Genomic DNA, 9,563 nt, shown 5'->3' with positions numbered 1-9,563 from the left:
GTATATTATTTATTCTTTTATATATAAATATTATTATAAACAAATATTCTATTTTAGATTGTTGTTATTGTTGTTGTTATGTGCTGTCGAGTCACCTGTGACTCATAGCAACCATATGTACAACAGCCCTAAACCCTATCCTCTTCTGTGCCAATATTATTTTTTCTGATATACCTACTCCCATTACCCCAGCCGCTGAATCAATACATCTCGAGTGTCTTCCTCTCTTGCGCTGTCCCTCCACCCTCCCAAGTATGATGTCCCTCTCCAAGGATGGGTCCAGCCTTGCAACATGTTCAAAGTACGTCAGACGAAGCTTTAGAATCCTTGCCTCCAAGGAACAGCCTGGTCTCACCCTCTCTAGGACTAACCTGTTTGTTTTCCTAGCAGTCGATTCAATACTCTTCTCCCACACCACAACTCAAAGGCATCAATTCTTCTTCAATCATCCCTCGTCATTGTCCAGCTTTCTGATGCATAGCAAGTAATTGCAATGATCATGGCCTGTATCAGGTGCACCTTAGTATACAGACTGGCATCGCTGTTCTTCAGTACTTTGGGGAAGTCTCTGACAGCAGACTTTCCCAACGCAATTCATCTTTTAATTTCCTGGATGCTGGTACCAAGAATGTTGATTGTGGAGCCAAGCAAACTAAAGTTGTTAACAATCTTAATCTCTTCACCATCTATCATGATACTGTCAATCAACCCAGTGAAAGAGATAGATAGATAGATAGATAGATAGATAGGTAGATAGAAAATTTGTTGTTGTGTACTGTAGAGTCAGAACAGACCCATAGCTCACTCTCTGGTGGGTTTTCAGAGCCATTTAATTGTGTGGAAGATTTTCCATTCTTCTCTCGTGGAGCAGCTGGTGGCCTTGAACCATGAGTGATCCTTTGAGTTGTGGTGCTGGAAGAGTATTGAATATACCATGGACTGCCAAAAGAACAAACAGATCTGTCCTGGAGAGGATGAAACCAAGCTGCTGCTTGGAGGCAAGGCTTTTGAAGGTCCATCTCACACACTTTGGGCACATGACCAAGAGAGACAAGTTATTGGAGAAGGACATCATGTATGGAAGAGTAAAGGGACAGCACAGGAGAGGAAGTCCCTAAATGAAATGGATTGACAGTGAGATTGGCTCAGAATAGGACAGGGTTCAGTGCTATTCTGCATAGGATTGCTATGAGTTGCAGGCAGCTGAATGGCACATAGCAACAACAAATATACACACACACCTATTATAAATTCTCTCTGCAGCCTCTAAATACAGTCTACAAAAGTCATTCTCTATCATCCTTGAAGATCCATATATCATATGTGTGTTGGGGAGCAGGGCTGAGGAGAGTGCTCTAAATGTGTTCTTAATTCTTTAATATTTAATTCCTTACTTGGATGTCAAAGATTACATAGAATCATTATCATGAGTCTAGGCAACTTCTCGCTTAGGTTTCCAGAGTCATTCCCAATCCCTTATCTGACCTCCTTTCCATTGTTGTTGTTGTGCCCTCGAGTCAGAATCTACCCATAGCTAACCCTCCGGTGGGTTTTCAGAGACAATATTATGAGAGAAGATTGCCCTTCCTTTTCCCATGGAGTGGATGGTGGATTTGAACCACGTGCCTTTGGAATTACAGTGCTGCTTCTTGCTACTAGGCCACCAGGGCCCCCTCTCTGACCTCATTTCTACTGTAGAAGCTGAAAGTTACTGCCTCACCTTCTCTTGCCACCAAAGGAAGCGATGTGTCTCAGCACTGGCCAATAAGACACAAGGCAGAGTCGGGAAATTTCTGGGAAAGTTTTTCTTCTCTGATAAGAGAAAAATGTCATGAAGAGAAATATTTAGCTCTTTTTCTCCCTAGCTCCTGTCTTTGAGCACATCATGAGTTTGTAATGCCTGAGGCTGTTACATTCATCTGGAAACCTTAAGGATAAGGCCAGAATAATTCAAGACACTCGCCCAGAACCTTGGTATTGTTTGGCCACTGAAGTAACTCTAGTGATCAGACTTCTCTACCTGATAAAGCCATGTTTACTTGGTTTTTGTTGTATCAAATATTGATTTACAATTAATATGTAAATGCTTTCCACATAGAGAGCTCTGGTGGCACAATTGATAGGGTTGCCCAAAGGCTTCACCTCTTGGTTTGAATTCATATGTGCTCCTTGGAATTGAAAAATAAATGGATAATCTCCTCTGGTGTAATTTACAGCCTCAGAAATCCAATGGAGTGTCAGCTGAATCCAAAGTGACAGTAATTAGTGAATGTTTCATGTATGAAAAATTCATTTCTTTAGAACACAGCATATTCTGAGGAGCTGCACTTTCAGAACTAGTGAATTAGATGGCTTATTTTCTATAAGTTGTGGTATTAGTGAAGAGTACTGACTGTCCTAAGGATTGAAGAAAGAACAAACAATACACCTTAGATAAAGTTCACCAGGGTGCTCCTTAAAGGCAAGGAGAGTGAAGTTTTGTGTCATATATTTTGGGCCTGTTGTTAGAAGGAGCTAGCCCTTGGAAAAAGTCATCATGCTTGGTAAGGTGGAGGATAGTAGCATTGCTTTGAGTCATAGTCTATTCAACAGTAGATAACAACAACTTCTAGGAGAGAAGAGAAAGCCTGCCCAGGTGGTATTGAAGAAATGATAAATAGCCTAATCAAGACTCCAGAATTCACTCATTTATTCATTCAACAAATCCCTCCTTTACTAGACTCCAGGGGTAGAAAAATGAGTAAGTCATTATTCTCGCCTTCAAGAAACTGAAACTCTGTTAAGCAAAACTGATGTGTAAACTAAGAGTCTCTTAATGATGAGTACTGGGAAAGGTGTGTATTCAGGAGCTACATAAGAGAGATAGGAAGCCTGTGTTCCAACAGACATGTAAGCTTTTACTCATTTTCTCCCAAGAAAGAACGCTATAATCAGAGTATAAGCCAAACAACAGTTCAGGAAGGAGCTGAGCCTTTTCTGAGGATGGGTGACTTAATCAAACTACTGGAAAAGATGACACACACCCTCCATCTTTCTCACCACCCCCACCACCCCAAGCAGGACACAGGTTGGAGACTTTCCTTCCGCACCAGCAGAGCTGTTTGCTGGAATGGAACAGATGCTGTGATGTGAATTAAGACCACCTGTTCACATTTCAGGAACCCAAATATGGCCAAGAAAGCAAACAGTGTCAACAGGCGCAGGCCACCTATAGGTGCATTCCATGCATTCCAGGAGGTTCTCCCCTCTGCTCTCTTCAGGAAAAGAGAAAGACAGCAACAATTACTCTTGGGGGGAGGGGAGTGGAAGGCACAGCAATAATTAGTACCTATTTAATCGTCACAGAAACACTTTGCACTCAAAGGTTGAGGAAGAAGTGAAAACACCCTCTAAGCACTGATTCCACTCCCCCCCAAAAACAGTGAAAGCATACCCCTCCACATACACTAGCAGAGGAAAAGGAAAACATGTAGCATTGCATTCTTAAATTCTTAAAAGAAACAGAATTGGTCTTCATTGATTTTTTCCTTGCTAGGGAAATAGGTTTTGAAGCCTCTCTGAAGATAGAGAAAATAAGATCAATAGTCAGCTCCTAATATATTTTTTCTGGATTACAAAACATAATAAAAGAAGTAAATGTTTCAAATATTCCACAGCATCCTTGAATGGTTTCAACATTATCCTGGCATTACCATTAACTTGCCTCCAGAATGTTTTGATTCAATAAATGTGACAAGATAGATATAATTGCAGTTACCTTACAGCTCTGGCACATCCTGGGCTGCGAAGGATTGTTCCAAGTTCCAAACTCTGGCTACAGTAAAACAGCTACGTCCTCAACTGAGGAAAAAGGAAACCGCCCTGGCAGAGCATCCCAGCTCAGCCCTTTAATTTCTCCTGTCCCCACCTCCAGGAATCACCCGGGAAGAAAGTGGGGGAGGAGGGAAATACTGGAAAGAAATCAAGCAAGCATTCCTAGCCCCACAAACGCCGCATCCGGACATGTGTGGTAGCCTGGAAATGAAGGATCTCGCCCTGGAGTTTGATTTGTCCGGGGGTCTTACCATGGACTTGATATTCTCGGCTGCGTTTTCAAAATCTAACTTTCTGTCTCCAGTGGAGAGAACCAGAGGAAAGAAAAAGCAAAGGCAGAGACGCAGGCTGGGGAACACAAGACCCCTCTTCTCAGACTCCTGGACCCACCTTAGCAAGAGATCAGAAACTTACCTGGTGCTCACTTAGACAGAGAGACGGCTGGTCCAGAACCAGGAGGGACTGGTCTGCAAGGATGAAGCCCAAGATGTAACACAGACCCTAGGCAGAAGGCGAAGTCCCCGCTCCTAACCTGGGGGAGCCGAGTGACTCACACGCTCAGCGCCTGCCTCTTGGCGCTGTGCTGTGCGCGCCCCTCTCTCCCCACCTCGCGCAGGTGCTAGGGCAGTGATGAGCCAAGCAGTCTTCCAACAGCCCCTAGCCACAGGGCTCCAAACTAGAAGCCCCCAGGTGGCGGCGCCAGAGCCCACTCAGCCAGAAGCTTGCAGGGCGCAGCCCTCCCTTCCAGACAACCTCCTCCCGCCACAAGACGCGTGCCTCTGTCATAGGTCTCCCCTCTCCTTAGGCCCTGCCACCAGAGGAAACCTGCTGCCTCCTGGGTGCTCATCTGGGTCACCACATCTCCCACACATTATGTGACCACAATAGGACTAAGCTTATCCTACAAGTTGTGCCAAGCCATCTCCAGGGCACGCAATAGCCCTGTCCAGTCCCCAACTCCGCCACCTGGGTTGCTCCCTCGAGGTGGTACCAGAATTCACCCCGCCCAGAGCCAGAGCAGCTCAGGCTTCCAGACACCATGCGCATTCTTTGCCATAGGTCTCATTATCTGGTAGGAATTCGCTGCCCAACCACCTTACTCCCATCTGACACATTCGTCATCTGCCACCTAGAAATGACAATGCCCAGAATTCCCCATAGCTGGTTCCAATGCCTCAATTCCAACCTCCTCCTACCACCGCTAGAGCCAGGTGCATAGCGAAGATGTCCTCAGGTATTTGAAGATACTTGCTCCAGACTTTGTTTGAAGTAGGGAGTCACTGAGCAGTTTTTATTAATTTAGTATGGCCCACTGTACCTTCTCCTATTGTTGTTGTTGTGTCCCGTAGAGTCGGAACCGACCCATAGCTGACCCTCTAGTGGGTTTTCTGAGGCAGTTAATCGCATAGGAGGAGATTGTCCATCCTTAACCCACAGAGCAGCTGGTGGCCTTGAACCGCATGCCTTTGAGATTGCAGTACAACTTCTTACCACTAGACCACCAGAGCTCCCCTAGTACTTAGAAAATCAGGGACATGGGGCATGGGATGGGTAGGGGGGAGAGTTCTGGTCCCTATAAGCAAGTACGGGGGAGGGAGCACCAGACAAGTGGTGGAATGATACCCCAATGTGACACAAGTATGACTGAGACAATTGGACAGGAAGGGAAATGACATTTCTGCTGCCAAGCTATCAATGTCTATTTGTCTTGAAGGCAGAGAGGAGAAGTAAAATTTGAGACTCATTGGGGAGAGGGAGTGGAAATAGTCTATGAAACCAGAGTCTTCCCTCCATCATACATCTGCAAAGAATATGTGAAATAAGAGTCACAATTTGCCTTGAAGAGGGAGCACTGTTCACCTAGTCGACAGAGTGTTGCCCTGCTAACCAGAAAGGCTAACGGTGTGAATCCTTAGGATTAGAATCCCTTGCTATATTCCCTTAGCTTCAGAAACCCAATGGAGAGTAATGAAGTGTTAGAACATACTCCATAGCAATGAGTTTAATTTTAACTCTAAAGGAGCAAGAGTTGGTGGTGGGGGAACTGTAGAGTTTAGGAAGAAAGAAACAAGAATAGGGAGAGCAAGGACACTTGCTCAAGGTAGGGCAGAATTTTAGTTACCAAAAGACAAAAATTGCATTATTATAAAATAGGACTGACATGAGGATTGGGGAAAACTAAGAAAAAGGGAGAAGGTGGGGGGATAAATAATGAACACTGCATTGGAACAGATGAAGGAAAGAACTGTTTAAAAGGAATATATGATTAGGCATTATTTGTATGACAACAGTCCAGAATAAGAGATACATTGTAAAGAGAACTGGGGAGGGGGAAGCGTGTGGGAGGGAGATAATTTTGCAATAATGAACGAATATTTTAAAAAATAAGTGAATTAGGGGAGAGGGAAAGGAGGGAGGGAAGATATATGCAACAATGAATGAATGAAAATCCAGTTTTTCTATATTTCATTAAAATCACAATTTTTTTTTAAAAAAAGGGGGGGAGAAAGAAAGCCAAAAATCAATGTCAGAAACGACTGAAAATTACAGTAGAATGTGGAGAAGCCAAAACAAAGTGAAGAGATGACGAAGTTAAAGTGTTGAACAGAAGATTTCGAAGAGCAACTCCAAAAGACATAGCAAAGTATTATAACAAAATGTGCAAAAAGTTGGAGTCAGGAAATCAAAATGGAAGAATTTTGTATGGAATTTCTCGAGTTGAGAAAACAGAAGAACAAATTCAAACCTCGAGTTGCAATATTGAAAGATTTTGTGTTCACAATCTTCAATTATCCATGAAGCATCAAAAGAAGATGGAAAGAATACAGAATCAGTGTAACAAATATATGTCATTGACACAGAATTATTTCTGAAAGTAGCATATGATCAGGAACTAATGGTAATAAAGGAAGAGGTTTAAGTTGGACTGAGGAACTGGCAAAAAGTAAGGCCCCAAGAACTGAAGGAATACCAATTGACATGTTTCAATGAACAGATGCAGCCCTGGACATGCTCACCAGGCTGTGTCAAGAAAACCAACTCAAGGAGGATCATGGACCTAGGACTAAAACCAAGGACTATAAACTTCATTACAGAAAAGCTAGGAACAATACTAGAAGTCCTAATCCACAACATAAACAGTCTTCCAAGTGTCCTGAAAAACCTAAAACCAGGAGAAGATAAAGTAGATTAGTGGGATCTTCTAAGACTCAAATCCCTATGCACATCCAAAAATTCTCCAACAGGGTAAAAAGGGAAGTTACTGACTGGGAAAAAGTATTTGGTGCTAACATATCAGATAAGGGACTTATATGCAGAATTTATTAAATACTTGAGCACCACAACAAGATAAAGGTAAATAATCCAATAGAAAAATGGGCACAGGATATGAACAGGCACTTCACCAAAGACAACATTCAGATGGCTAACAAGCACATGAAGAAATGTTCAAAATCCCTAGTTCTAAGAGATATGCTAATTAAAACAGCTATGAGATATCATCTCACCCCAGTCGAAATAGCAAAATTTAACAGAACAGCAAGCAACAAATGCTGCTGGCGAGGTTGTGGAGAAACTGGAACCCTGATTCACTGTTGGTGGGAGTGTAAAATGGTGCAACCCCTGTTGAAAGAGGTATGGCGCTTTCTCAGAAAGTTGCAAATAGAGATACCACTTGACCCAGCAATTCCACTACTGGGAATATACCCTGAAAAGACTATAGCTGACATCCAAGCAGATATATGCACACCCATGTTTATTGCAGCTTTGTTCACAATAGCAAGGAGTTGGAAACAACCTAAGTGCCCATCAAAAAATGAATGGATAGAGAAGCTGTGGTATATTCACACAATGAATGGAATACTATGCTGCATTGAAAAACAAGGAACTCATGCAACACTATTCAAAATGGTTGACTCTGGAGAACATTTTGCTGAGTGAAATATCCCAGTCACAAAAGGACAAATATTGCATGGTGTCACTGTTGTAAAACAGGACTGACCTTGGGGTTGGGGAGAGACTGAGTAAGATGGGTTCAATAATTTATGCGCACTGAAACAGAGGAGGGAGAAAAGTTTTTAAAAGAGATAAGTGATTAGGTATTTCTGTCATGACAGGAGTCTAGAGCGATGGCTACATGGTGGAGTGGACCTGGAGAAGGGTTTGTAAAACAATGAAAGAATTTTTCTTTTACTTTTCTAAGAGGGTAGTGTTCTGGGGGGGAGCCTTGGGAGGGGAGAAATGTGCAACAATGGATGAATGGAAATCCAAAGCCTCTGTAAATTTTTACTGAAATTAATAACAAATTTAAATTAAAAAAATAAGTTAGAGTAAAGATGGCAATGGATTTATAACTGCTCATGCTATTAACACTATATCGTGGCATGGAGGAGGAATAGTGGAAATGTATCCACATTTACAATATTTTTCTTACCAAAACCATTTATGGAAAATAGGAACTGCATTGGAACATGTATCTCTGGATTGGAAATGATCATATTGTTAATATTTCTACCCTTAAGCTTAAAAGATTATAATGTTCAAAATTACTTATTACATATTTGTTTAAATTTTTCCCTCTTTTAAGAACTGGGATCTAGATCCCATCCCCCACCTCCTACGCAGGCGGCCAGCGGGGGTGCGCGCCCCCCCCCCAGCGCGGGAGGCCTGCGGGAGGCACGCCCCCCCCAGTGCAGGCAGCCGTTGGGGGTGCGCCCCCCACCCCGCCGCACAGGCGCTCAGCATCCGCGTGGCCCCTCTTGTGCAGGCGGCCGACAGGCGCCCACTTCCCCCAGCTTCCCCCACAGCCGCCATCCTGGCTCCAAGAATTCTCTCCAGACCAAGTCCACCTTGCGGCAGTGTGCTGGCTTCACTGTACCAGTCTTGAGGAGGACCGGTGCCCAGCATCCATCCTGGGTCAGAAAGGCCTCCTGACACCATGTTACAGTGGTCAACAGCCATCTGGGGAGTTTGGACCTATCAACCCTATTGTGAATACAACTTACAGCTTCTTGTATAAATTTTTCAAAGAAATCAGTGAAGTGTTTCCAGATTGATTCATTCATTTGGGAGGAGATGAAGTAGTCTTTAACTTCTGGCAATCAAATCCAGATATCAAAGAATTCATGGCGCAAAAAGGCTTTGGCACAGATTTTAAAAAACTAGAATCTTTCTATATTCAGAGGATTGTGGACATGGTTACAATTTTAAACAAGAACTCCATAGTCTGGCAAGAAGTTTTTGATGATGCTGTGAAGCTTCAGCCAGGAACAGTAATTAAGTATGTAAAGGAGCTAATTATCCTGAAGAACTAAAGGCAGTAACGTCCGCTGGCTTTCCTGTAATCCTGGCTGCTCCTTGGTACCTTGACTTGATTAGTTATGGACAAGACTGGGGAAAATACTATAAAGTGGAACCTCTGAATTTTCCTGGTTCTGACGAACAGAAAAAACTCATCCTTGGTGGAGAAGCCTGCCTCTGGGGAGAATATGCAGATGCAACTAACCTCTTACCAAGATTATGGCCCCGGGCAAGTGCTGTTGGTGAGAGACTCTGGAGCAACAAAGATGTCAGAAATTTACAAAACGCTTACAACAGATTATTCCAACACCGCTGCAGAATGGTCCAACGTGGAATACCTGCAGAACCTCTTTTTACTGGCCACTGTAGAGAAGAGTACACAAAAGCATTCTAAAAAGAAGGAGCAAAACAAGAGGCATAAAAGACCACAGAAATCTGTACTGCAATCAACT

General features: G+C 43.2%; 1 pseudogene; it reads left to right on the top strand.

The window, feature by feature from the left end:
* LOC102866278 overlaps window positions 1-9,505 on the top strand; it is a 127,019-nt pseudogene extending 117,514 nt beyond the window's left edge.
* The last annotated feature ends 58 nt before the right edge of the window (window positions 9,506-9,563 follow it).

The sequence above is a fragment of the Elephantulus edwardii genome, unplaced genomic scaffold (assembly GCF_000299155.1).
Source record: "Elephantulus edwardii isolate Elephantulus edwardi_28Jun2011 unplaced genomic scaffold, EleEdw1.0 scaffold00210, whole genome shotgun sequence".
Classification (NCBI taxonomy): domain Eukaryota; kingdom Metazoa; phylum Chordata; class Mammalia; order Macroscelidea; family Macroscelididae; genus Elephantulus; species Elephantulus edwardii.
This window is presented reverse-complemented; position numbering and strand designations above follow the sequence as displayed.